The 26,259-nt window shown below is 44.8% G+C and overlaps 1 long non-coding RNA gene across 1 annotated transcript in view; it reads right to left on the reverse strand.

The window, feature by feature from the left end:
• The window catches only part of LOC143942367 (uncharacterized), a 116,151-nt gene extending 96,470 nt beyond the window's left edge, over positions 1–19,681 (reverse strand). Inside the window, exon 1 of the long non-coding RNA XR_013264763.1 lies at positions 19,616–19,681. This is a non-coding gene — a long non-coding RNA (uncharacterized LOC143942367). The remainder of the gene's footprint in view (positions 1–19,615) is intronic.
• Positions 19,682–26,259: the final 6,578 nt, after the last annotated feature.

Genomic DNA, 26,259 nt, shown 5'->3' on the forward strand with positions numbered 1-26,259 from the left:
AAGAGTTTCCATTTCTCCCTTGTTAAAGTCTGACCCCAGTAGCCATGTAAAATCAGGTATCCAAGCAATTGGACAACCCATTAGGACCATGTGAGCTCTAGGTGTCCCCTATGTGTTTTCATGTGATCTGGTGCTCTCTGTGAAGGCATTGATAAATACTATATACAGTAGACAACAGCTAGGACAAGCACCTCAGCCCATTTGATCCATAACAAATGGCCTACCCATGAGGAGTACCATGTGAGATCTAGGTTCCCCTATGCATTTTCATGACTGAGGTATTTGCAGATATTATGGCTGCTTATACCTTTTACCCCAATCCTAACCTTCTAACCCGCCCATAAAAGAAAGATGTCAACAGTTTTAACTTTTATGGGTTTTAAAGGCCATAGCAGACATTTTTATTAAACCAAAAAAATACAACTTTATTCTCAACATATACTTTATTCCTCATTTACATATCTGAACATGAATAATCCAATCTCAGGACAGTAAGTATGTTTATTAAAGTCTAGGATCCTGGAAGGCAACTTATATTCCACCAACTGGCTGTATCACCATCAAAATTGACTTCCAGGCCCTCAGCCGCAATTACACCGGCTCAAGGACTACTACTATTAAGATACCCGTAATACAACCAAATGACTCATTAAACCATTACTAGGTTAAACTTACCAGGGTAGGTGCACCCATACCTGAGATGGGCCCCACCATTCCTTCTCCAAACTTTAAACCGTCACTGCCTTCCAAGACCCCGAGACCCCTGCCAATGCTATGACACATGACAAATAAACTGAACAATCCCACAAAACATATTATTCCCAAAAGCGATCCCGCTTGCATACCTTCCTGGACACAATATATAAATAAAACGCCCCTATTGAATGTAAAGAAAACTGAAAATAAACCAATGACCTCTAAGGAATAAGGACCATCCCCCTACTCCTATACAGACCCCACCCTGCTCAACCCTTGTTTTCTCCAATCAAGAGGGGGACTTGGCCTAAACCACAACTAACTCATGCTTTACTGCACCTATCCTGTCAACCCAGTCATGTCTGGCCTTATGCCTATGCTGCACATCTATCTCTAGGCCTTATTCTTTTGATTTAAAGGAAAGAATAATTGCTATGTAGATGACAAATTGTACAAACACTTTAGCAGGTTTTTCTGCCAAGCTAAATAAATGGGCAGTTGATGATGATGCTAAGTGAAGTCTGTGTTCAGAATCCAAGTAGTTCCAGTGTGTAAGCCTCAAGTTATTGTCACCATAAAAGAAGCATAAATATCATTAGAAGAAGGGAACATAAGTGAAAAATAGGAGACTCGATTGTCTATGGCTAACTTAGGCCTAGTAGCCTGTGGGATAGGCGCAGTGTTGTGAACTCACAGAATCCAAGTTTGGCAATAGCAATATAAAAGTTCAGCAAGTACAAACAGGCCCAGCAGGGAGACACACTCCCCTGGAGCCACTTACAACTGTAACAGTGGTGGAACAGCAGTTTGAAGACTGGAAGATGCTGACAGGTTCAGCCATGAGAAGCGGAATGCAGCCTGGATGGTCCACACTCAAAGGGGAGTCCTCCGAAAATAGGTAGATGCAGTCTATGCACTGTCCCTACTCCTCCAGAACCTTTCCCTATCTCTAATCACTGTCCCTGAGAAATGGGGTACCTGCCCCTATGTTAGTCACTCGCATAAAATGCATGAAGCCTGAGAGCTGGAGTCTTAAATAATGTAGACTCTGCCTGAGCCAAGATGGCTGCCAAAGTCACATGGGGTGCCAGCATCCAATCAGATAGCTGCCCCCCTATGACCTAGGAAATCATAGAGAACCAATTTCCTTTCAACTTCCTTCCCCATCTGCCACTGTGGTTGAGCACCACCTGCAGTGGAGAATGCAGACTGCACCTGCCTAGAAGCCAGCTAAATGTAGCACCTGCTAGCTAGTGTGCTAGATTTATATATGTAGCAAAGTCTTTAGCCTCTTCCAGTCTAATGAGGACCTCTAAGGCCAAAGATAGCTGACATCCTTCCATATGTAATGGGTTGTGAGGCATAGTGGGTGAAAAGATGGTGAAAGTTATTGGGCGCCAGACACTTCTCGGATGTAAAAGAGGTTTTATTTCTCTTAATAGTCCTTTTTGTATTTTTTGGGGAAAGAGGGTTAGGGCTAGGACAGCCTTAAGTAGTTGTAGATTCAATTGGCAGACTCCGAGACTTCAATAGGAGGACAGCCGTGCAGGGAAAGGCCCCAGCAAGGTGCCGCATCTGCACAAGCAGGAATGCTGTCCCCTATGGCAACAGTCTTTAACAGTTCCTAACTCAAATGTAACTGTTCCTTCAGCTTCACTACAACTGCTTCTTGTAGTTCTTCAACACTGAGCTCCCGGTCTCTCACTAGACCCTCTGATTCACTGACTCTCAATCCTTTGAGCTTCTCCAATCTTTACAGTGGTATCTCCCTCAAGCTTCACCCACGCTTACCTGCGGGGTCCTTAGCTTGGCACTCCAGATACTTCTCAAGCTTCACCCCTGCTGACTGGCTTGGTCCCTGGCTTGACACACAAGGCTGCTCTGCAAGCATCACCTCCGCTGGCTGGGTCCCTGATTTGATCACTGCCTGAAGTTTCCAGATTCTCCACCGTGCCCATTCGGTGAGAATACTGCTGAGGTACTTGCTTCAGTTACTCACTGTGGTCCCTTGTAAAGGTGGTTGTTCCCTTAGTGGCGACAGCTCCCCTTCTACCTCTGACCACGATAGGTTCTCTGGCTGGCAGAACCCTCACTTTTGGTTGAACTGCAAGCCGCAATCCCAACTCTGCACCGCCCTCTTACTTCTGGATGAGCTCTCACACAACCTGGATGCCAGGTGCCCCCTAGGATAGGCCCAATCTCTGGCCTAGAAGCCCAGGGCGTACGACACATGTCCACCCAGACAGCCGTCCAGGTGGCACAGTACACAAATCACCCGACTCTACCCAAATATATAGGTGTTCACAGCAGGCCAAGGGATTTAGTAAAAACCCTGCCCATTGGCTGGGATACCCCATATACCAGGGGTCATCAACCCCCGGGCCGCGGCCCAAAGCCGGGCCGTGCCGCCTCTCTAGGTGGGCCGCAGCTCCAAGGACACTGTCAGGTCCGAGATTATCAACCCCCGGGCCGCGGCCGGCTAAGGCTTCAGCTTCACCGCTGACGGAGAAAACTGTCAGCGGTGCGGCCGGCCGAACAAGCAGAGCAGATGACCTCATCTCTCTGCGCTACGCACAGGCGCGCCGCTGTCCCGTCCTGGCTACAGTTACACAGAAGCGGCGGCTAATGAGAGAGAGAGAGAGAGAGTGACCTCATCTCTCCCCGCCCACCCTCACTGAACTTACTTTCCCGCAGTCTCCAACGGCTCCTCCCCTCACTCCCATGCTGGAACTGTAAGTACATTGCACTCTGCACTCCTAATATTTTATTATAATTAATATTAATTTAATTTAATTAATTTAATTAATTTAATTTAATTTAATTAATTGGGAAATTAATATTATTTCTGCAATGGGACATCAAATATTATTTCTGCAATGGGACAACTAATATTATTTCTATCACGGGACATTAAATATTATTTCTGCAATGGGACATTAAATATTATTTCTGCAATGGGACATCTAAAATTATTTCTGCAATGGGACATCTAATATTATTTCTATCACGGGACATTAAATATTATTTCTGCAATGGGACATCTAATATTATTTCTGCAATGGGACATCAAATATTATTTCTGCAATGGGACATCAAATATTATTTCTGCAATGGGACATCTAATATTATTTCTGCAATGGGACATCTAATATTATTTCTGCAATGGGACATCTAATATTATTTCTATCACGGGACATCTATTATTTCTATCACGGGACATTAAATATTATTTCTGCAATGGGACATCTAATATTTCTGCAATGGGACATCAAATATTATTTCTATCACGGGACATCTAATATTATGTCTATCACGGGACATTAAATATTATTTCTGCAATGGGACATTAAATATTATTTCTGCAATGGGACATCTAAAATTATTTCTGCAATGGGACATCTAATATTATTTCTATCACGGGACATTAAATATTATTTCTGCAATGGGACATCTAATATTTCTGCAATGGGACATCTAATATTATTTCTGCAATGGGACATTAAATATTATTTCTGCAATGGGACATCTAATATTATTTCTGCAATGGGACATCTAATATTATTTCTGCAATGGGACATCTAATATTATTTCTATCACGGGACATCTATTATTTCTATCACGGGACATTAAATATTATTTCTGCAATGGGACATCTAATATTTCTGCAATGGGACATCTAATATTATTTCTGCAATGGGACATTAAATATTATTTCTGCAATGGGACATCTAATATTATTTCTGCAATGGGACATCTAATATTATTTCTGCAATGGGACATCTAATATTATTTCTATCACGGGACATCTAATATTATTTCTATACTGGGACATCTAATATTATTTCTATCATGGGACATCTAATATTATTTCTATACTGGGACATTTAATATTATTTCTATACTGGGACGTTTAATACTATTTTTATACTGGGACTTTTAATAATCCTTTTAATACTTTTATACTGGGACTTTTATACTTTTAATAATACTTTTATACTGGGACTTTTAATAATACTTTTTATACTGGGACCGTTATAATACTTTTATAGTGGGACTGTTATAATAAAACCAATTAGTGACAATCTGTTACGCTTTGGTGGCAGGTGACAGTGACAATCCACATCTGCTGGCAGCTGACATTGACAATCCACATCTGGGGGCAGAAAAGTGGCAATCCACATCTGGTGACAGGTCGCAGCAGTGGCAATCCACATCTGGTGACAGGTCACAGCAGTGGCAATCCACATCTGGTGACAGGTCACAGCAGTGGCAATCCACATCTGGTGACAGGTCACAGCAGTGGCAATCCACATCTGGTGACAGGGCGCAGCAGTGGCAATTCCCATCTGAAGACAGGCTGCAGCAGTGACAGGCCGCAGCAGTGGCAATTCCCATCTGAAGACAGGCCGCAGCAGTGGCAATTCCTATCTGAAGACAGGCCGCAGCAGTGGCAATTCCCATCTGAAGACAGGCCGCAGCAGTGGCAATTCCCATCTGAAGACAGGCCGCAGCAGTGGCAATTCCCATCTGAAGACAGGCCGCAGCAGTGGCAATTCCCATCTGAAGACAGGCCGCAGCAGTGGCAATTCCCATCTGAAGACAGGCCGCAGCAGTGGCAATTCCCATCTGAAGACAGGCCGCAGCAGTGGCAATTCCCATCTGAAGACAGGCCGCAGCAGTGGCAATTCCCATCTGAAGACAGGCCGCAGCAGTGGCAATTCCCATCTGAAGACAGGCCGCAGCAGTGGCAATTCCCATCTGAAGACAGGCCGCAGCAGTGGCAATTCCCATCTGAAGACAGGCCGCAGCAGTGGCAATTCCCATCTGAAGACAGGCCGCAGCAGTGGCAATTCCAATCTGAAGACAGGCCGCAGCAGTGGCAATTCCCATCTGAAGACAGGCCGCAGCAGTGGCAATTCCCATCTGAAGACAGGCCGCAGCAGTGGCAATTCCCATCTGAAGACAGGCCGCAGCAGTGGCAATTCCCATCTGAAGACAGGCCGCAGCAGTGGCAATTCCCATCTGAAGACAGGCCGCAGCAGTGGCAATTCCAATCTGAAGACAGGCCGCAGCAGTGGCAATTCCCATCTGAAGACAGGCCGCAGCAGTGGCAATTCCCATCTGAAGACAGGCCGCAGCAGTGGCAATTCCCATCTGAAGACAGGCCGCAGCAGTGGCAATTCCCATCTGAAGACAGGCCGCAGCAGTGGCAATTCCCATCTGAAGACAGGCCACAGCAGTGGCAATTCCCATCTGGTGGCAGGCTTTGCCAACTAGCCAAAATGAGTAAAAAACAAATGTCACTGCAGAGCTTTTTTGAAAAGGGGCAAAGACCCAATGATGAGACAACAGAAGACTGTTCTAAGACTGCAAACAAAAAGAAAGCTGCATTTAAAAGAAAATACCAAGAGTCCTATTTAAATTATGGGTTCATTGCATCAGGTGATTCACATTCTCCAAACCCGCTTTGTATAATATGTGGTGAGCGGCTATCCAATGAAGCCATGAAACCTTCAAAACTGCTTCGCCATATGGAGACCAAACACCCTTCATTAAAAGACAAGCCGGTTGAGTTTTTCAAAAGAAAAAAACGTGAACACGAAGGACAGAAGCAATTATTGAAGACCACCTCTTCGATAAATGCGTCTGCATTGAGAGCCTCATTCTTAGTGGCTAACCGTATTGCTAAATCTAAGAAACCATTTACAATCGGAGAACAGTTGATCCTGCCTGCTGCAAAGGACATTTGCCGTGAAATTTTAGGAGAGGCTGCGGTTGAAAAGGTGGCGCATGTTCCTCTTTCGGCTAGCACTGTAGCTAGACGAATAAATGAAATTGCAGAGGATATTGAAACGCAACTGATAGAGAGAATTAAGGAGTCACCATGGTATGCCATACAAGTCGATGAGTCTACTGATGTTGACAACAAGGCAACAATGCTTGTTTTTGTTCGATATGTTTTCCAGGAGGATGTCCATGAGGATATGCTATGTGCACTCTTCTTGCCGACCAACACCACAGCTGCAGAATTGTTCAATTCTTTAAATGAGTATATGTCAGGAAAACTGAATTGGTCGTTTTGTGTTGGTGTATGCACGGATGGAGCTGCTGCCATGACTGGGCGGCTTTCTGGTTTTACCACTCGGGTCAAGGAGGTTGCTTCCGAATGTGAGTCTACGCACTGTGTCCTCCATAGAGAAATGCTGGCTAGCCGAAAAATGTCACCTGAACTGAACAACGTTTTGCAGGCTGTGATTAAAATAATCAACCACATTAAAGTACATGCCCTTAACTCACGTCTGTTCGAACAGCTCTGTGAGGAGATGGATGCAGAGCACACTCGTCTTCTCTTATACACAGAAGTGAGATGGCTTTCTAAAGGTAGATCACTGAGCAGAGTGTTTGAGTTACGAGAGCCGCTCCAGAGATTTCTTTCTGAAAAACAGTCACCACTTGCAGCACATTTCAGTGTCACAGAATGGGTCACAAAACTTGCTTACTTGTGTGACATATTTAACCTGCTCAACGAACTCAATCTGTCACTTCAGGGGAGAATGAGAACTGTGTTTAAGTCTGCTGATAAAGTGGCTGCATTCAAAGCCAAACTGGAATTATGGGGGCGACGAGTCAACAATAATATTTTTGACATGTTTCCAACCTTATCAGAGCTTTTGAAAGAGACTGAGCCAGAACCTTCTTTCACACAGCTGGTGCATGATCACCTCTATCAGCTTTCAAATGAATTTGAGCATTATTTCCCATCCTCAAAAGACCCCCGAATTGGGAAGGAATGGATCCGTGACCCATTTGTGAATAAGCCAGGTGAATCCACTCTGTCCGTGCTAGAAGAGGATCAACTGCTTGAGATCGCAAATGATGGTGGCCTTAAAAGTATGTTTGAGACGACTTCAAACCTCCATACGTTCTGGATTAAAGTCAAGGCAGAATATCCTGCAATTGCCACAAAAGCGCTGAAAAGCTTGCTGCCATTTCCAACATCCTATCTTTGTGAAGCTGGATTTTCTGCAGTGACAGCAACCAAAACAAGATTACGGAGCAGACTGGACATAAGCAACACACTTCGAGTGTCACTGTCTCCTATCACCCCAAGATGGGACCGCCTAGTTGCAGTAAAACAAGCTCAGGGATCCCACTGATTCTGCATTATGGTGAGTAGAACTATTTCATTTTATATTCCAATGTAATAGAAATAACGTGCTTCAGTCACCCTGACACCATAACACTGTTTAGTTGCAGGGAAACAAGCTTGGGGCTCCCACTGATTCTACATTACATTGAGTGGAACTATATAATCATTGTATTATATTGTAATAATATAAATAATGCACTTCAATCGTCCCGATATTATGGTATCAGGATGATTGAACCGATAACGCACCACATCGCGATTCCTCCCCCCCCCACCGGGCCTTGGAAAAATATTCTTCCACAAAACCGGGCCTTGGTGCCAAAAAGGTTGGGGACCACTGCCATATACCCATAACCTGTCTTTCAGTTGTCCTTCTCATATCGAGTACCACCAAATACCTGGCCACCTAGTGGAAGAAAAGAAAAGTGCAACAAGGTCAAACTTAGGGAGAAATCAATGGATCTCTATCAATCAACCAGGATAACTACTCCTGGCAAGTAAATTTGTGAAGAGCTCCCTGCCTAAACTACAGGGTGCTACATCTAGTTAGTTGTTAGTGTAGGAAAATTGGCTTGGCTGAGAGCCAGGCGTGGGCAGAGTCTGGGTCAGGGTTGAGTGACTCACGGGTGCTGAATTACTCATCTGACAGCTGTTCTTTGCTTGCCCCTAATGCAGTGGGTGGAAGCTAGGAGGGGCTGTCATGCATATTTATGAGGACCCTGACCGATCCCCAGCAAATAGGCTGGCAGGGGGGGCAGCTTACTTCATAAATCATGCCAGCAGGGGCAGAAGGGTGGAATATGGAGATGGAGTGCTGAGGAGGCTGTCGGAGGCCCTTGTCTAGGGAGGGGTGACCTTGGGCCTGGAGCTCAGGTGCTGGAAGGATCCCACACAATACACGGAGGAACCCCTTTCTGGAGGCACCTGAGCAAGGAGAGAGGACAGCGGGAGCAGGTCTGCATGTCTGGGACATCTCCTGAGAAGTCAGCCGGAGGGGCTGGTGAATGTTCAGTCTGGGAGTCACAGGAATGTATGCTGGAAACTGACTTTTTGCTACACACCTATTGTAAGGGGCCAGCGGTTCCTGCCCGTGATAGGCTTTTGCTCTAATCTGACTGAGTGCTGTGTCAGATTCTCTAACAATGTGCCAGCAGAGTTCTACAAGAAAATGAGTGCTGCAGGAAGCAGAGGAGTGTATATAGACTGTACCAGTGGCGGTTGGTGTTTTTTTCCGGTCAGCCGGTAGGTCGGTTGGTGGCAACTTTCCCCGGGAGGACAGTCGGGACATCAAAGCCCCACACTTACCCCATCTAGGAAGGGTGTGGGCAGTTAGCGTGTCCGGCGAGCGGCGGCTTTCTTCCTTCCTCCGTGCATCTCCCTCCTCCTCCTAGGCATCCAATAGGATCGCCTGCCATTTCAGCCAATCATGAAACAGGTATCAGACCCATGTTTCTTGATTGGGGGAGAGGCGATTCAGTGTTAGAATAGCGAATATTCTGTTTTGAATCCTATGAGAGCCTCTAGCTCTAATCAGGTGCTTAAAAAAAACCTGCTGTAATTCATGCGCCCGGCATCCTGAAAGGGGCCAGACACATGGATAGGGGGTGGCGCCGCCCATGGAAAGGGGAGCTGGTGCCTGTGCGCCCTTAATTGATGGGTCGCCCCTGGATTGTACATAGGAAAAGTTGTCCATGAAGTTGTTTGAAGTCAAGTGGGCATCCCATAATTTCCCAATTCCTATCCAAGTTCTAATCCCTTAATAAGAAAAGCACTGGACTGTTCTCTGACTCTGAAGTGACTGTGAAAAGTTGGTGTGCCTGGCTGTGCAGAGTGGGGGTTCCCAGTTACTTATGGCTCTTAAGGGGGTGTGCTACATACATTTTCACATGGGGCGGGTTATGTCTTCTGCTCAAAAGATCTACCAGCTCTGCTCATGAGAGTCGATTGATAAGATGCTCCCTCAAGAATTTCCAGTTAGTAAAGCCAGGCATGGAAAGTAAAACCCTGTAGCTTGTAGCAAAGATAAATGAAGCAAAAACCCTGTCACCTCATACCAGGATACCAGAGTAAGAGACATGGGGGGGGATGCAGGAGGCCAAGTGTGCACCCCCCAAAATAATTCTTACCCCCTGTTACAAGCATGAGAGTCTCTCCGTTACATGTGAATATCACGAGATATGCCTATCAAAAGAAAGCCATGGTCCTTATCAAAAGAAAGCCATGGTCCTTATCAAAAGAAAGCCATGGGTAAACTTACAATACTACCAATCAGACATGCAGAGAAATATTTCAAAAGGTCAACCATCTTTCCTTCAAACAATCGCCAAACCCTCTTACGATCATTCCTATATTATATACATACTAATAATCTATCTTCAGCCTATCTTGTCATTTCTTGGTGGATCTTAAAATCATAAGCTCCTTTTCAGCTAGATGTGCAGTGCTCATTGTGATAACGTGGAATGGGAAATGAAGTTCAGAAATGGATTCAAGTATTACTGGCACTCAGGGAAAACTAGGTTATCAGCTGACAGTATAATTCCCCCTGAGAAAACACAATTACACAACAAGAGGGCATGTAATCAAAAGAACATTTACCAAATCAATAATACCAGTAACAGAAGTGACCATAAAAGTACACGAACAATAGAAATTCATCCTCTGTAGTGTATATCACCCATGAGTTCAATTAGACTATAGATATTTGCTGTAGAGCTGCAGATGTTTCCATACCATACCATACTTGCTCAAAAGGGAATTCTATAAGGTAGTTATACTCTTACCATGAAACAGAAAACATTATATTGGGGTGTAAACCTGACACGAGCCATGATTCAGAGCTTAGGGTATCAATCTATGTAGGGTGGATGGTCTATAGGCATGAGCTTACCATTCTATGACACCATGGCCACCTGGAATAAACATAGTGTGGTCCACAGAGAGGAGAGCTGAGCAGGCAGCTATTGCTGACACTTATCTCCAGGACTGGGTGAGGTTTACTAAACTATCTCATTGCCGTCACATTTGCCCAAACAAAGGTCTACTGATGGGCATTTCAAAAGGAATATGGTTGTCACCTGACCTAGCTTGAACGAATGCTAACCTGTGTCTATGGGCAGCAATATGGTCAAGTTCTCCCTCCTCCAAGTACTTATAAAGACCATGTCTACCAATTTTTCTCCTTGCTCACGGCAACTTATTAATTTCTCCCATTTTCCATACTATGTTCTGTGCTACAGGAGTGCTTTACTCACCATTGACCTTTGGCCAGAACATAACTTGGAAGCATAAGTGAGAGAAGCACTGACGCTCAACATTTTCAGTCTTTGTTTAATTTTTTTTTTTTACTTTTGCCTTTTTCTAGCCACCTCTAGATTCTTGTTAGTAATCCCTGCAAAACTGCAGGTGCTGCTGAGAGGAGTCATAAGCTACTCACTGCTCGAATAACACACAATCTTCTCTTTCTTCACAGACTTTTCATTAGTGGACTGTATAATCTAAAGGATGCTATGTACGCTAAACAGACAACATTCTCTATGCAATATATAGTCTTGCGACATGGTTGGCAACTGCAAAATTTCAAGCCTGTGTAGCACTACCCAAGCAAGGGCTGCTGGTAACTGTCTCCCCTATTCCTGCCTAACCAGGCAACAAGCATTTTTCACTTGCATCCAGACACAAGAAGTCTCTGACTGTTGTTTTTATTAGGGATCACAACTTGGATGGGGTAGAGGGGTTATGGGATACCAAACTTGACAGAAACAATGGATTCAGACAACCTCCTTCCTCTATACAAAGTAATGATCCTAGACTGTTCTCCCTCCTAAATACCTTCAGTCCTTCAGGATTAGCAGCAAAAAGCCCTTTGAAAAATAGCACAGTCTGTTGTAAACTGAATGAATGGTTATCTCCTCTCCTTTGTAGAATTCCTTTCAGCTCCACTGCCTGCAGGAACTGCCAGCCCACCTGGCTGCTCTGAAGATCTCCCAGGGCAAGGGATAGAAAGGGTTAAGCACTGCACTGTCCTTCAGAAATCTTGTTACATATAGCAGTCTTTCTCCTTGTGAATTCCTGAGTATGCTGATGTACTCACTCTGTCCTCCTTGTTCGCTGCTGCTCCTTAGGTGCTAAAAGGTTCTTCCCAAGCCAGCCCAAGCCCAGCTTGTGGTCCCTCCAGACCCAAGGGTCCCCTCCTAGGCCATTGACAGACTCCTCAGCACTCCATCTTCCACCCAACTCCCCTGCTGTCTAGGCTCTGCCATATTTAAGGGCTGATCCATCCACCCTGCCAGGACATTCTATCTGGGGATCGGTCAGATTCCCCTAAATTTGCAGATCAGGACCTTCTTGGCTCTGCCCACTAACTTCCAGAAGCTTCTACAAGCTTCCAGATATGGGGGGAAGTACCAGAGACCTGCCTCTGTAGAGCCATCCAGCCTGACAAGCAGTAACCCTGACCCAATTTCTGACTCACACAACTTACCATAGCTTAAATTTGCCTGTACTAACCTTTGTAGCACACTAGAGTGTGTTACACCTGTAAAAAGGGGCACTATTGCTCTTAATGTCTAAACACAGTCCTGGGCAGGGCTGGGAAGAGCATTTGACTGATTAAATGCCCAAAGGTCTGGGAGAAACCACGCAAAACTGGAATATCACTTCTGAATAGCCATTAGTTTTGACTTCACCTTTGGTAAAACCTCACCCAATACACATCACAAAATAAAATAATCTAAAAATCAATAGGCCCTCTCACAATGGACAGTGAGAGAAAATATCTACAAAATAAGAGGGTTCTGCTTTTATACAGTTATCACAAGAGCAAGTATCCCCGTTGGAAGATTTCCCCTTAGGTAGGCCATAGATGGTGCAGATTCCTTTTAAGCAACCATGGGTTCGACCATCAAGACAGAAAGTGCTGATGGGAATCCCTGAGAAATTGTCCGCCAGGCGGGGGAAGCTGTCCCCTCTGGGAGAAGACAGGGGTTATTGCTAGCAGCTACCGATAATCACAAGTGAATCCAGCAGGCTGGTAGTATCCAAGTTGATTGTTTGATCAACTTGTTACATTCAGCCTGCACACACATGGTTCCAATCTCAGCCAGTTGCTGCTGAACCAGTCGAGATTCAAACCGTCAATGACTTATTCTTCATTATTATTGGTCACCAGGGTGCATAAAGCAGACGAAGCTATACAAACAACAAAAAACCTAACAAGGGTTCTAACTCTTCCACACCCAACCAAAACAAATAAAAAAAAGTGTGGCTTTTGAAACACTTTAATTCTGCCACCTCTCCCTCATTTCATTAATTGTAGATTGGTATGTTTTGTGCATTATTATGATTGGCTCATTAAAGCTCGTCTGCACTTAAAGCTTTTATACTCCCATCGACAGGGATTTCTGTATTCAGCAGTTGGCTGCAGCTACATAATGACTGTCCAACCCTAGCTCTTGGCAAGCCACTTGCTGTTGTGACTGGCAGTGCCAAGGCTTTCACCCAGCATTTAATGACTGGCAGAGCCAGGTTGCTCCTGCTCACTGGCGCTGAAGATGTATTGGCTGTCAAGGGCTGTTTGCCAGCTGCAGTTTTTATGTTCCAACAGCTGCCAGGCCAGGTAAAGCATATTGAGAATGAGGCAGGATGCCCAGTCTGCCACCTTTCCGCTGGATCCTTAATGAACCCAGGGATGACCCATTGAGCAGTGTAACAGTAAGTGACAAGGACATGAGCCCTGCCATCAGGAACATGTTAATCTTCCGTTTGAGCATCATCTGCTGCTGGTAGCCCAGACAGAGATTCAGCCAGATCCTTATGGTCTTAAGCAGTTTGTCACTTACTATCTGCCTGATAAATATAAATCACATTGATAGTAGCTGGCCACACACATCAGCTCTGTATGTGTTTGTTCCATTGATTCACCATTTTGATCATTGTAAAATGTATGTGTAAAGCCATTTTTTTTTAAAGCGGTATTAAACCCAAAACCAAAAATGTAATATATTGCAGCTTACCAATCATTAGATGTGATGGCTGTATTAGTTTTCTTTTTTTAGGCTTTTTTTCATCTGTTTTCACCTCTTGATTCAGCCAGTAATACACCTTCTGTATTAGAGTGCCTCCAATCTGGATGAGGGAGCAACAGAAATACCTCTGGACAGCAGCATTGTCAGTCTGAAGGGAGGGAGTGTTAGACGTACTAACAAATTTATATACACTAACAAACTGAATCCAAACTCCAGTTCACATTTTATAAGCAGTTACAGCAACAGTTTTGTTCATTTTGAGAGGCTGATCATTGTAAGCAGCTCTGTCTTTGGTAAATGCAGGGGTGTACCAAGAGAATTTGGCACCCGGGGCGGATCCTGTGTCTGGCACCCCCCCCCAACTTTAAAATCTAAAAAACACCCCACAGTGCCCATAGCCTACCTCTGCACCTCCCAATATCTCTTCGTCACTACTGTGAACCTCCTCTCCACAACTGCACCTCTGGGCCCCTTTAGATTACACAGCCCCCGCACCTCTATTTATAAATTTCTCCCTTTGGCCACAAGATGGAGACAGGGAGATGCTGACTTGTCCTTCCAGAAAACTCAGAGACACAGAGCACACTGGGAAAAAGGGGAATTTCAGGAAGAGCTGAGGAGATTTGAGAGGGAGAGAGTTTAGAAGCCCAGAAAAAGAGAGGTTCTGACAGGAAAGTGCAGAGATGGAAAAAAGAGACTGAGGTGGCTGAAGAGAGACAGAGACCAAGCCACAGCCACAAAAGCCCCTAGGTGGTATGACAGTTTGAACTCCACCTGAGAGAGAGAGAGAGAGAGAGAGAGAGAGAGAGAGAGAGAGAGAGAGAGAGAGAGATGTTTTGCCAAAGACTGCTGTCAAGAGAGTGAGGAGAAAGGAGCCAGGAACAGTACACCACCGTTCGGTCCGGGGACCCTGCTCAGCAACTCAGCGCCGCCTAACCCAGCGGAGATGACCCAATCCGCTTAAGGGATTGCAATACCCATCCAGGTGTCCAGTCGACCGCTGTTCAGTCACCTTGCCAGTTTAGCTATCAGCCATTCTGATCGGTCTACAGGAGGTGATCTGGTGCCTTACAACATTGCCGGGAGCCTAAACCAGCATTTGGAATCTCCATTGTGTCACTGCATAGAGGATTGGTGTGCGGGTGAAAACTCAAACATCCTTCCTAACATAGTACATACACTGCATGCAGACACCTATTCCCCTTTCTAGTGTCAGAGGATGCTTGTTTGGAGCTGCCACCTTTAGCCACTTTTCTTACAAACCACTACCTAATGGAATATCCTAGATCAGTGATGGCGAACCTTGGCACCCCAGATGTTTTGGAACTACGTTTCCCATGATGCTCGTGCACTCTGCAGTATAGTTGAGCATCATGGGAAATGTAGTTCCAAAACATCTGGGGTGCCAAGGTTTGCCATCACTGTCCTAGATTATTACGGTCTCAATTTTGCTTGATTAAACCTACTTTCTTTACAAAGGGCCCCAACATTTGTTAGCGGAAGACACTAGTACTCTTCAACACAGGACCTGTAAAGCTGCAGAACTCGGTTCACCATACCTGTTTAATCTATTTTTGTTGTTTACATTTCAACAGTGTTCACGGCCCAGAAGGAGCTGAGAAGTTGGCAAACATTCTCTCCTCCCTTTCGGCACCTATGTTATGGGTATATAGATTACTGTTTTTTCTATATACTTATAGTTGCTAAATATTGAAGGTTGTCACTTCTGTTGTATTGATACTCTGCGGTAAGGTTCAACAGTGTTGTAAGTATCCACATATGTTTAACCGTGATAATATATTCAACTTGTTTATCACTACTGGTGTGTCTGTCTGTTTCTGGTAACAATCCACAACCAGGCTAACAGTATTTTCTACTTGTGTCCTTAAAAAGTGTTTTCACGGATTTTAGCTAACCAGGTGTGCCGCAGGGGCTGAGGCCATTCTTGGAGCTGAGGCAGAGATCAGAGAACCCAAAATCACCAACCGGCTCCTTTGGGGGTGGCCCTACACATTACACAGCCCCTCCGCAGATTTATGGACCCCTTTAGACTACACAGCCCCTCCCCCCACAGGTCTGCACCCCTGCACATTACACAGCCCCCCCCCCCCGGATTTGGACCCCTGCATATTACACAGCCCCCCAGCTCTGGACTTCTGCATATTACAAATTGCCCCCCCCCAGCTCTGGACCCCTGCACATTACACATTGCCCCCCCAGCTCTGGACCCCTGCACATTACACATTGCCCCCCCAGCTCTGGACCCCTGCACATTACACATTGCCCCCCCAGCTCTGGACCCCTGCACATTACACATTGCCCCCCCGCTCTGGACCCCTGCACATAACACATTGCCCCCCAGCTCTGGACCCCTGCACATAACACATTGCCCCCCAGCTCTGGACCCCTGCACATTAAGCATTGTCCCCCCAGCTTTTGGACCCCTGCACATTACACAATACCCCCCCAGCTGGGGACCCCTGCACATTACACATTGCCCCCCCAGCTCTGGACCCCTGCACATTATACATTGCCCCTTCCTACTTTACTGGGACATGCATGCAGAGCTGGAGACACAGCAGCAGTGAACAGAGGGCGGGAACTGCTGGAGTGAATTTTTCATATTAACAAGCTAATGATTGGTTGCTAGGACCACCTAGCAACCAATCACCTCCTGGTTAACTTGAAAAGTTAAGTCCAGCAGTTGCCGTCCTCTTTTTTAGCGATGCTCACTGTCTCTCTTCCCTTCTGTGAGCGGCAGAGTGAATCCGGTGGCCAGCCCTGGGTGTGAGTCACCCGGGTACGCTCTGCACCTGGGTACCCAGTCACAGCTCGTCTCTCCCTGCCCTGGCTGTCACAGCACTGCTACCTGAGCCCAGCATACACCCCCCAATGTGTGACACTCGGGACAGACCACCCCCCCCCTCCCCCCGTTGGTAAGCCACTGGTTAAATGGTTTGTCTTAGCCCGCTAACTGCTACTTCTGCAGGACACCCTGTTCTGTTGAAAAACATCAGAGGATTGGTAAGCCCCAATATTTTAAATGTTTGCTTTTTAGTTTAAAATCTCTTTAAAGTAAAACTAAAGGCATTTTTTTATTTCGGGAAGAGTGGAGAAGGATTAGAACCCTTATCAGGTTTTCTTATTGCTTTCTGTGCCCTCATTAAGTTTGTTGTTTACCATTAGCCTCCCTGGCGGTATGATTCAGTCTGGAATTAGGTGCTGAAAGCGGTACAATTATTTTGCATGGAAATCTGGCGTTTTATTTTGTAGTCCTGTAATTCTTAGGAATAACGCTCTTAAATCTCTTCAAACCAGAGTCTAGCAGACATCCCGGGTATGATAAAGTTTATAATATAATAAAGAATAATAAAAATTATTCAATAATGTAATCAAATCCTAAAACACTGAAAAAGGGACACGTTTTGGTTGCTATGGACAATCTCCAAATTCCAGGCAGAAAAAACTGTATTTATAATATAAAAGTGCATGCAGGGCACTGCACAGACCACTAGGGACAAAGGATGTGTGTATTTTTTAATACAGCACTGTAATCTGTAAGATTACAGTGCTGTGTGTGTTTTGTGTGTTTTTACTTTTTTGAATTTGCCGCCGTTCTCCGCTCCCGTGCACCCTAATGTCTCAGGGAATGGAGCTCGGCGGCATTCGGCACTGTGAATCGAGCGGAGGACAGCTCGATCACACAGCGCGGAGGACATCGCTGGATCCAGGGGACAAGGTAAGTAAGTCTCCCTGCGTCCTCCCCTGCATCGAGCGAAGCGATCCCGAGTCTGGTTACCGCTCCTATCAGTAAATTCCCAACCCGAGCCAGACTCGGGATTACCGCTAGGGAGGTTAATACGTAAAAGAAAATCCCAAAATTCGAATTGTCCATAGAATAGAGATAGAGCCTTCTTGTAGGAGCCCTTGGCAAAAAAGTTTAGATCTCAGGGAACCCCTGAAATAGTTTTCATATTGTATCTACAGCTCACTGAACATTAAACCTTACCTCCTTAATGTTAAACTTGTTCTTGCTTTTTTCCTATACAGGTTCCTATACAGGAGTTATTAAAGGGGCTCCCGGATTCCGATAAGCCTTCCGCCCGCAGACCCAGACAACCAACGGCCAGGGTTGTCGGGAAGAGGCCCTTGTCCTCATCAACATGGGGACAAGGTGCTTTGGGTGGGGGGCCGCAGGGCCCCCCTTCCCCAAAGCACCCCCCATGTTGAGGGCATGCGGCCTGGTACGGCTCAGGAGGAGGGGGGGTGCTCGCTCGTCCCCACCCCCTTTCCTGACCGGCCGGGTTGCGTGCTCGGATAAGGGTCTTGTATGGACCTTGGGGGGGGGACTCCCACGCCGTTTTTTCGGCATAGGGCTTCCCCTTTAAGTCCATACCAGGTGACGGGGCCAGCGACGTGTCAATCTCGCCGCGGAAGGCAGCGACATTGGCTTCCTTCGCTAGTCCCGTCTACCTGGAGCCGCGTTCAAAATGAACGGACTTTCCTCCGTGTGTGGGCAAGTCCATTCATTTCAAAAGTACGGCAGACTCCCGCCATATTCCGCAGGTTGTGTGTGTGCAGGTCCGCTCGTTTGGAAAGTCCAGCGGACTTTCCGGGTGTTTGTCCGCCAGACTAAGGATAAGACATAAGGATGCACCAAAATTAATGCTAGTCTTCTGCACTTTTTGGCAAGGTTTGGTTGACTGACCAATGCTACATTAAACTATAGCCAGGTGTTTTACCTAAATATTATGAGTACTAATTTGCTAGTGGGTGCCTTGTAAAGGGAATACGTTGCATTATAATTTCATATTTCATATTAGCTTCATATTTTCCCCCAGTTCTCAGCTCCAGGAGGCAGACATCAAAAACAAGTAGATCATAAAAAAGGCTGCTGCGCTTGCAGAGACCACACGCTGTAAGTTTCCCATGAACTTCTGGCTGAGGCACACTCTGACACCATGGCAAGAGGGCATGCAGAGACATAGCAGGAGTGACAACTTATTATTTTAATTACTCATAAATAAAAAAAGTAACAGGTTGTATGGCTGATTAAAGCCAGGCAATGCCCTGGTTAATCTAAATGAACCAGAGAATCTGCAAAATTTACACATGTAAGTAATTCAATTAATTGTGTAATTCATTAACACTCTTGCAGCTCAGTGCTGGGCCTTAGGATCAAGTAATTGGTAATATAAAATGTTATGGACACTTTTTAATACAGTTAAAACTAAGCAGGGACTATAACTGCTCTTAAATAGTTTCAAAAATGATATTTGGAATGTTTTTTACAAGGTTAAAAAGTTTTGGCATGTGACCAATCATCTCTTCTTCCTAGTGAGGGTGCTGGATTACACTGTACCCTCACCTATATCTGGCCTTTGTAGCAAGGAGCACATGGAAGGGCAATGCATGTGTTGGACATATGCTGAAAGTATGGTCAATAATTCCAATGTGCGAAGGGAGTGGGCCGGGTGAAACCAGAAGTGTTTTTATTGAAAAGTTTCTGCAAAGACATAAACACATGACCTTCAGTCTGACCGGGTAGCAACTGCTATTCTGTTCATCATAATAATGCATGTCTATATATGTAATAATAAAATTTTATAAAAAATAACAAACAATTGCACATGTGCTGGTATGTTATTTAATCACACACAGCGACAGCAGCCTTTACTGATCACAGGGATGTAAATTAAATCAATTTCGCCCTGTTTATAGCCTTAAATATACTCCATCTTACCTGCAATGACACAAACACACGACCTTCAGTCTGATGGACCAGGTAGCAACTGCTATTCCATTCAGTTCCCACCAGAAACAAAGGTCAGTCTTTTTGGTTCCCCCTGCTATTAGCAGTATTCATTAAACTGTGTTCTTTGTCATTCAGGCTTTTAACTCTATGCTGCCATCTACTGGTGATTTAATAGAAATGCCACAAGTTTTACTTTCTCTATAAACAGAACTATAATCCTTTTTGATATGGGGTACCTGATTTTGACATCCCTTACACATGCACAAGAAAACCAGAAAAAATTCCCTGCTCAACTTAACGACCAGGCTGCAAACAAACACATTTTCCTGTCTAACAGTATGCGTTAAAAAAGGGTTTAGTCTGCACTAAAACCTGAAAAAAAAACAGAAAAATTACCTACTCAAATTACCGACCAGCCTGCAAACAAACAAATTTTCCTGTCTAACAGTATTTTATGTCCTTTAAAAAAAGTTTAGTCTGCACACATTTGCAAACACATGTGTAAACTACAGAGCCCCATCAAAGCACCTCAGTATTTTTTGTAGTCCTAACTCTAAATTTTGAGAGCCTCCAAGTGGAAGCACATGCATTATAGCGGACAGGCAGAGGGCAGGTGAGCCTGGAGGGAGCCACCCCTCCTTAGGCCTCATGCACATGGACGTTTTTACAGCCGCTTTTTTGAGTGTTTTTTGCAGCTTAAAAATGCCTGTCTATGGCTTCATGCCCACCTAGGCGTTTTTGAGCTGCAAATGGCATAGGCGTTTTTAAGCTGTAAAAAAAACCCAGGACCAGTGCGTTCCGTGGCGCGGAGCTAGAGCTGTAAAAACGCGCACAAAGGCGCAACATATTTTCTTTGTTTTCTGAGTGCTATAGCCAAGAGATGTGTTTCTTTAAAAACGCTACTTAACGCTAACGCTAAAAAACGTGCAAAAACGCCAATGCAAAACGCGGTAAAAATTGCGTTTTTAACGCAGATTTTTCCAGGCGTCGGAGGTAGCTTTGCAGCCAGTTTTTTAAAACATCCGTGTGCATGAGCATTTAAAGGTATGATGGGCCTCTGTAGCTTAGGCATGTATTTGCAAATGTGTGGCGATTAAACCTGTTTTTAACGCATACTGTTAGACAGGAAAATTTGGTTGATTGCAGGCTGATCGGTAAGTTGAGCAGGGAATTTCTGAGGGTTTTTTTTTTTTTTTTGCATCACCCTTCTATGTGCTCCTTGCTGCAAAGGCCAGTTTTAGGTGAGGGCAGTGGTCATTTGTTTGTACTGTTGAAATACTGGTAAGGGGACGCATTGGATACTTTTGCTGCCATAGTGATATGTGCTGGGTGCCCATTGTACCCCTGTACCTTTAAGGAGGGGTGGGCTCCTTCCAGGCTTACCTGCCCTCTGCCTATCCATTATAGTGCATGTGTTCCATAGTTACATAGTAGGTAAGGTTGAATAAAGACAATTGGGGAGATTTACTAAAACTGGTGAAAACAAATCTGTACAGCTGTACATGGTAACCAATCAGCTTCTAACTTCAACTTGTTTGATTAAGCTTTGACAATTAAACCTGGAAGCTGATTGGTTTCTATGCAGACCTGCACCAGATTCTATGTGCACCAGTTTTAGTAAATCTCTCCCAATAGTCCATCCAGTTCAACCTGTGTAGGTGTACGTGTGTCAGTGTCTATAATTGTTTCCTATATCCCTGTATGTTGTGTTCTTTAAAGGAAAAGTCCAGCCTGAGCTTTTTAGGCTGGGCTTCTCCTATGGGTTACAGGAGTGCAATTAGTATTTTACTCCTGTGATCCATTTTCAGCAGAGAGCAGTCTGAAGTCCACTCTCCGCTGACATCACTGCTATCAGTCGAAGCAGCGCGTCATCCCGACTTCCGAAGTCTGGATCCGCCAGCTGCCTTGATTGATGGCAGTCTCAGCGAGCCGCTGAGATGGCTGCTCCCCGCCCCTCCACAGCTCAGCGCTCCAGTGAGTGTGGAGGATCAGAGTAAGAGAGATGCTGACTGACAGGCAGCATTTCTCCACTCAGGGAGGAGCGGAAACCGAGCCATCGGCAATGTTCGTGGATCGGTTCTAAGTGCAGAGGCGCCGAGGGACACCTGCAGCATCTCTCTAAAGCTGCATCCACCTAGGTGAGTATGATTATGTAGCAAGGTCCTAGGTCTCCTTTAGTCTAATGAGAACCTCCAGGACCAGGGATAGCTGACATCCTTCAATATGTGGTGGGCTGTGAGGCATAGTGGGTGCAAAGGTGTTAAAAGTCATTAGGCGCCAGACACTTTGGATGTAAAATAGGTTTCCCTAGCTTTGCACTTCGGATACCTTCAAGCTTCACACCTGCTGACTGGCTCAGTCCATAGCTTGACACACAAGGTTGCTCTGCAAGCGTCACCTCTGCTGGTTGGGTCCCTGACTTGTTCACCACCTGAAGTTTCACAATTCTCCACCGTGCCCATTCGGTAAGAGTACTGCTTGGGTACTTGCTTCAGTTACTCACTGTGGTCCCTGGTATAGGCAATTGGTCCCTTAGTGGCGACAGTATCCCTTTTCCCCTTGACCACGACAGGTGCCGACCTCTTACTTTGGGATAGGCCCTCACACAGCCTAGCAGCCTGATGCCCCTGGGATAGGCCCAATCTCCGGCTTAGCAGCCCAGGGCAGACGGCACACATCTACCCAGATGGCGGTCTGGGTGGCACACAAGAACTTGGATCACCTGACCTCACCCAAATATATAGGCAGGCCAAGGGATTTAACAAAATCCCTTTTCATTGGCTGGGATACCCTATTTACGCATAACCTGACCTTGAATCGTCTTTCTCAATCTAATACCTCCAAGTGCCCAGTCACTTGGTGATAGAAGAGGAAAGTACAACCAGGCAAAACTCTAGTAATTAACTACAGTAGCTACTCCAAGGAATTTGGTGAGGAGCTCCCTGACTAAACCCCAGGGCCGCTACAATTATAAAAAAACAAAAACCCATACTTATTTTCTTTTGAAAATATCCATACTCCCTGCTGCCACCACTGTCCACCCTGACAGTGAAAAACCCCCTGCGCAGTTTAAGGTTAAACTTCTTCTACTCCAATCTCATTGTGTAGCCCTGTGTCTTCGTACACTACCTGAGACTGAATAATTATTGATTGGTTTGCGCAAAAGTTATAGCGTTTACAAAATAGGGGATAGTCTTATGGCATTTTTATTAATAATTTTTTTTAATGGAGGCGATCAGCGATTTTTATTGTGACTGCGACATTATGGCGGGCACATCGGACATTTTTGACAGATTTTTGGGACCATTGTCATTTATACAGCAATCACTGCTATATAAATGCAGTGATTCCTGTGTAAATGACACTGGCAGTGAAGGGGTTAACCAGTAGGTAGCAGTGTAGGGGTTAAATGTTCCTAGGGGTGTGTTACTAACTGTGGGAGGCTGGGCTTTAATTTAGTGAACACTGATCTCTGCTCCAATCACACGGAGCAGAGATCAGCGTCACTAGTTGCTAGGCAGAACGGGCAAATGCTGTTTACAATGGCATTTCCTCGTTCAGCCGCCCCGTGAGACGATCGCGGGTATGCCCGCGGTGATCGAGTCCGCGGGACCCGCGACCGGACTCACGGGGGTCCTGACCAGCACACGAGCACGCCGCCGGCGGCACGCTCGTGATGGCAGGGCGGAATTAAAGATTGGACGTACCTGTACGCCAATATGCCTGCCCGTGCCATTATGCCGACATACATCGGTGTGTGCTGGTCGGGAACCGGTTAGCAGTACTGTCTTGGTCGGTATACACCCCTCCTTTTCCTGCATAAAAACTGAGGAGAAGAAGGCATTTAGTACAGTTGTCTTCTCTGTGTCATCTGTAACCAATTCCCATCTTTTATGTGGGTAATGTGCTCTGATTTTGGCTTTTTATTGTTAACCACTTCAATACTAATTGTCTCATATGACACCCTTGACATTGAGTGGATATATCTGAATGATGCCTGCAGCTACAGGCATCATTCAGATATCATTCTTTCCAGCCAGCGATTCTGTGCGCGATAAGAACGATCATAGCGGCAGTTCCACTGCTTGATTGTTTTTATAGGTGTCGCCATCTGGTGCTTCTCCAGGCTCTCCTGTGCAATCGGGGCCTGGAGAAAGAATCGCTCGCCACTGGATGAGGAGCATAGAGATTTCCGGGGACTAGATGGTCACCAGTCATCTCTATGCCCGTCAGAAATAAACAAAGCCGCGATTGCGGCTGTCAGCATGAGATTGGTGAATTTTTCTTTCCCAATCTCATGCTTTCCAGCCTGAAGGAGAGATGTGGGGTCTTATTGACCCCACATCTCTCCATAAAGATGACCTGTCGCAGACCATTCCTATTACAAGGGATGTTTACATTCCATATCATAGGAATAAAAGTGATAAAAAAAGTGAAAAAAAGTGCAAAAATAAAAAAATTAAGTAAAATAAAAAAAATGTTTTTAAATGCCCCGTTTCCCGGTAGCTCGCGTTCAGAAGAGAACGCACATGTAAGTCCCGCCCACACATGTAAACGCCGTTCAAACCACGCATGTGAGGTATCGCCGCATGCGTTAGAGCTTGTGCAACAATTTTAACACTAGAGCTCCTCTGTAACTCTAAACTGGTAACCTGTTAAAATTTTCAAAGCGCCACCTATGGAGATTTTTAAGTACCGAATTTTGCCACCATTCCATGAGTGTGTGCAATTTTAAAGTGTGTCATATTAGGTATTTATTTACTTGGCGTAACATCATCTTTCACATTATACAAAAAAATTGGGCTAACTTCACTGTTTTGTTATATTTTAATTCATGAAACCATTTTTTTTCCAAAAACAAGGTATTTGAAAAATTATTGCGCAAATACCGTGCACGATAAAAAGTTGCAATGACTGCCATTTTATTCCCTAGGGTGTCTGCTAAATAAACATATATAATGTTTGGGGGTTCTGAGTAATTATGATTTTTATATGTAGGAGAGAAGTGTCAGAATAGGCCCGGTATTGAAGTGGTTAATATATGTAAAAAATTTATTTGGATTTTTTTAACTCTCCTCCTCTATGTGTCTCTCGTAATCTTTTTTAGCCACCCTAATTGCGGTTTTACACTTCTTAGTGCATTTCTTGTAGTGTTGGAATACTGACAATGACCCATCCCTTTTATATTTTTTAAAGGCCATATTTTTCCCTTTAATGCAGATTTTTACTTCTTCTGTACTCAATGTTTCTAGGATTTGGTCCCAATTGATGTAATGTAGCAAAGACCGCAGTTCAGAAAAATTGGCTCGTATGAAATTTGTTCTTGTGCTACCCTCATACCTCCTTTTTCTATGCTTTACGCTAAATGTGATCATCCTATGATCGCTAGATCCCAAGTTGTCCCGTATTTCCACATTTGAACTTGCATTAAATTTGCAGGAAAAAAAGTGCAGGGACTTTTTTCCCCAGCACTGAAATCGGATCGCATTGGTGTTCTCATCTGATTCCTGTGCGAGTTCACAGTTCGCACTGCGATCTGTGAACCGATCTGGGGGTGTCATTAACAATGTATTGACACCTGCAGCAGTTCACAGAAACAGTGTGAACTGCCTGTGGGAGAGATGCGATGCGGGAACCAGCGCTGTTATCGCGGTGGTTCCCGCATCGCATCAGTGTGAACCTGTAGCTTAAGCGTATAGCTTAATTAGCATAATTTTTCTTTTTTTATTATTTGATGCGAGAATGGAATTAACAACAAAAATACACATGCAATTAGCAGTGCTGGGTCTAAGGATGGACATTAATAAGTAAGAAGATTGATGGGGGTTGGTCTAAGAACTAGCAGATACAGGAAAGAAAGAGGGGATGCCTCAGGCAGCTATTAAAGCATATTGATATAGGTGGGGGGTAAGATATCAATTGGAGGGTCATTGGTTAACAATTGGTTTGATACCATTGGGTATATTGAAATCATTACACCATCGTTTGTTGGGTATCTATAGGCAAGGTTTCAATGAAAAATTCCTAGACACCAAAGAATTTTTGGACCTGTAATTCTTAGTGTATGTGCTACAAGGTACTTGACAATGAGGAGTTGCTTACAGTCTCTTGATAGTATGTTTTTATAGAGGTCTATACATCCAAGCAAAATTTGGTTCCAATAGAGGTGCAGTACCTCCAAATGAAGGACAGTTAGGAGGATTCATGCACATATGATACACATACCTCTGGTTGGGATCTGCACTACTCTATGCCATTCTACTCCTTCAGAAGTCTCAGCACCGAGATGTGCAGATACGGCTTTATAATGTGTTGTAGGGATATAAGAGCTCAATGAGAAGAGTAGGGTGTGTATTACAGAAGATATCCCCAGAGTTTCCATTAGGATCACATCTGATTAATGTACACTCTACATGTGATAATAGTTATGTACAAGCTGTCTCTTTCAATTTTCTCCTCTGCTATGATATGATTTGCATTCCTGTGTAGCACATCCAGCCTTATGCATTGAGTGCTCTATAACAATATTCATTAGCTTCTTCTGCAGCAGAATTACACAAGACATGTTGGCATTCCTTACAAGAACGCCAAAAAAAGGAGAGCTGTACAAATGTTCCTTCCCGACAATTGAA

Source organism: Lithobates pipiens, unplaced genomic scaffold, assembly GCF_037356315.1.
Source record: "Lithobates pipiens isolate NorthernLeopardFrog02 unplaced genomic scaffold, aLitPip1_a1.2 Scaffold_10, whole genome shotgun sequence".
NCBI classification, from domain to species: domain Eukaryota; kingdom Metazoa; phylum Chordata; class Amphibia; order Anura; family Ranidae; genus Lithobates; species Lithobates pipiens.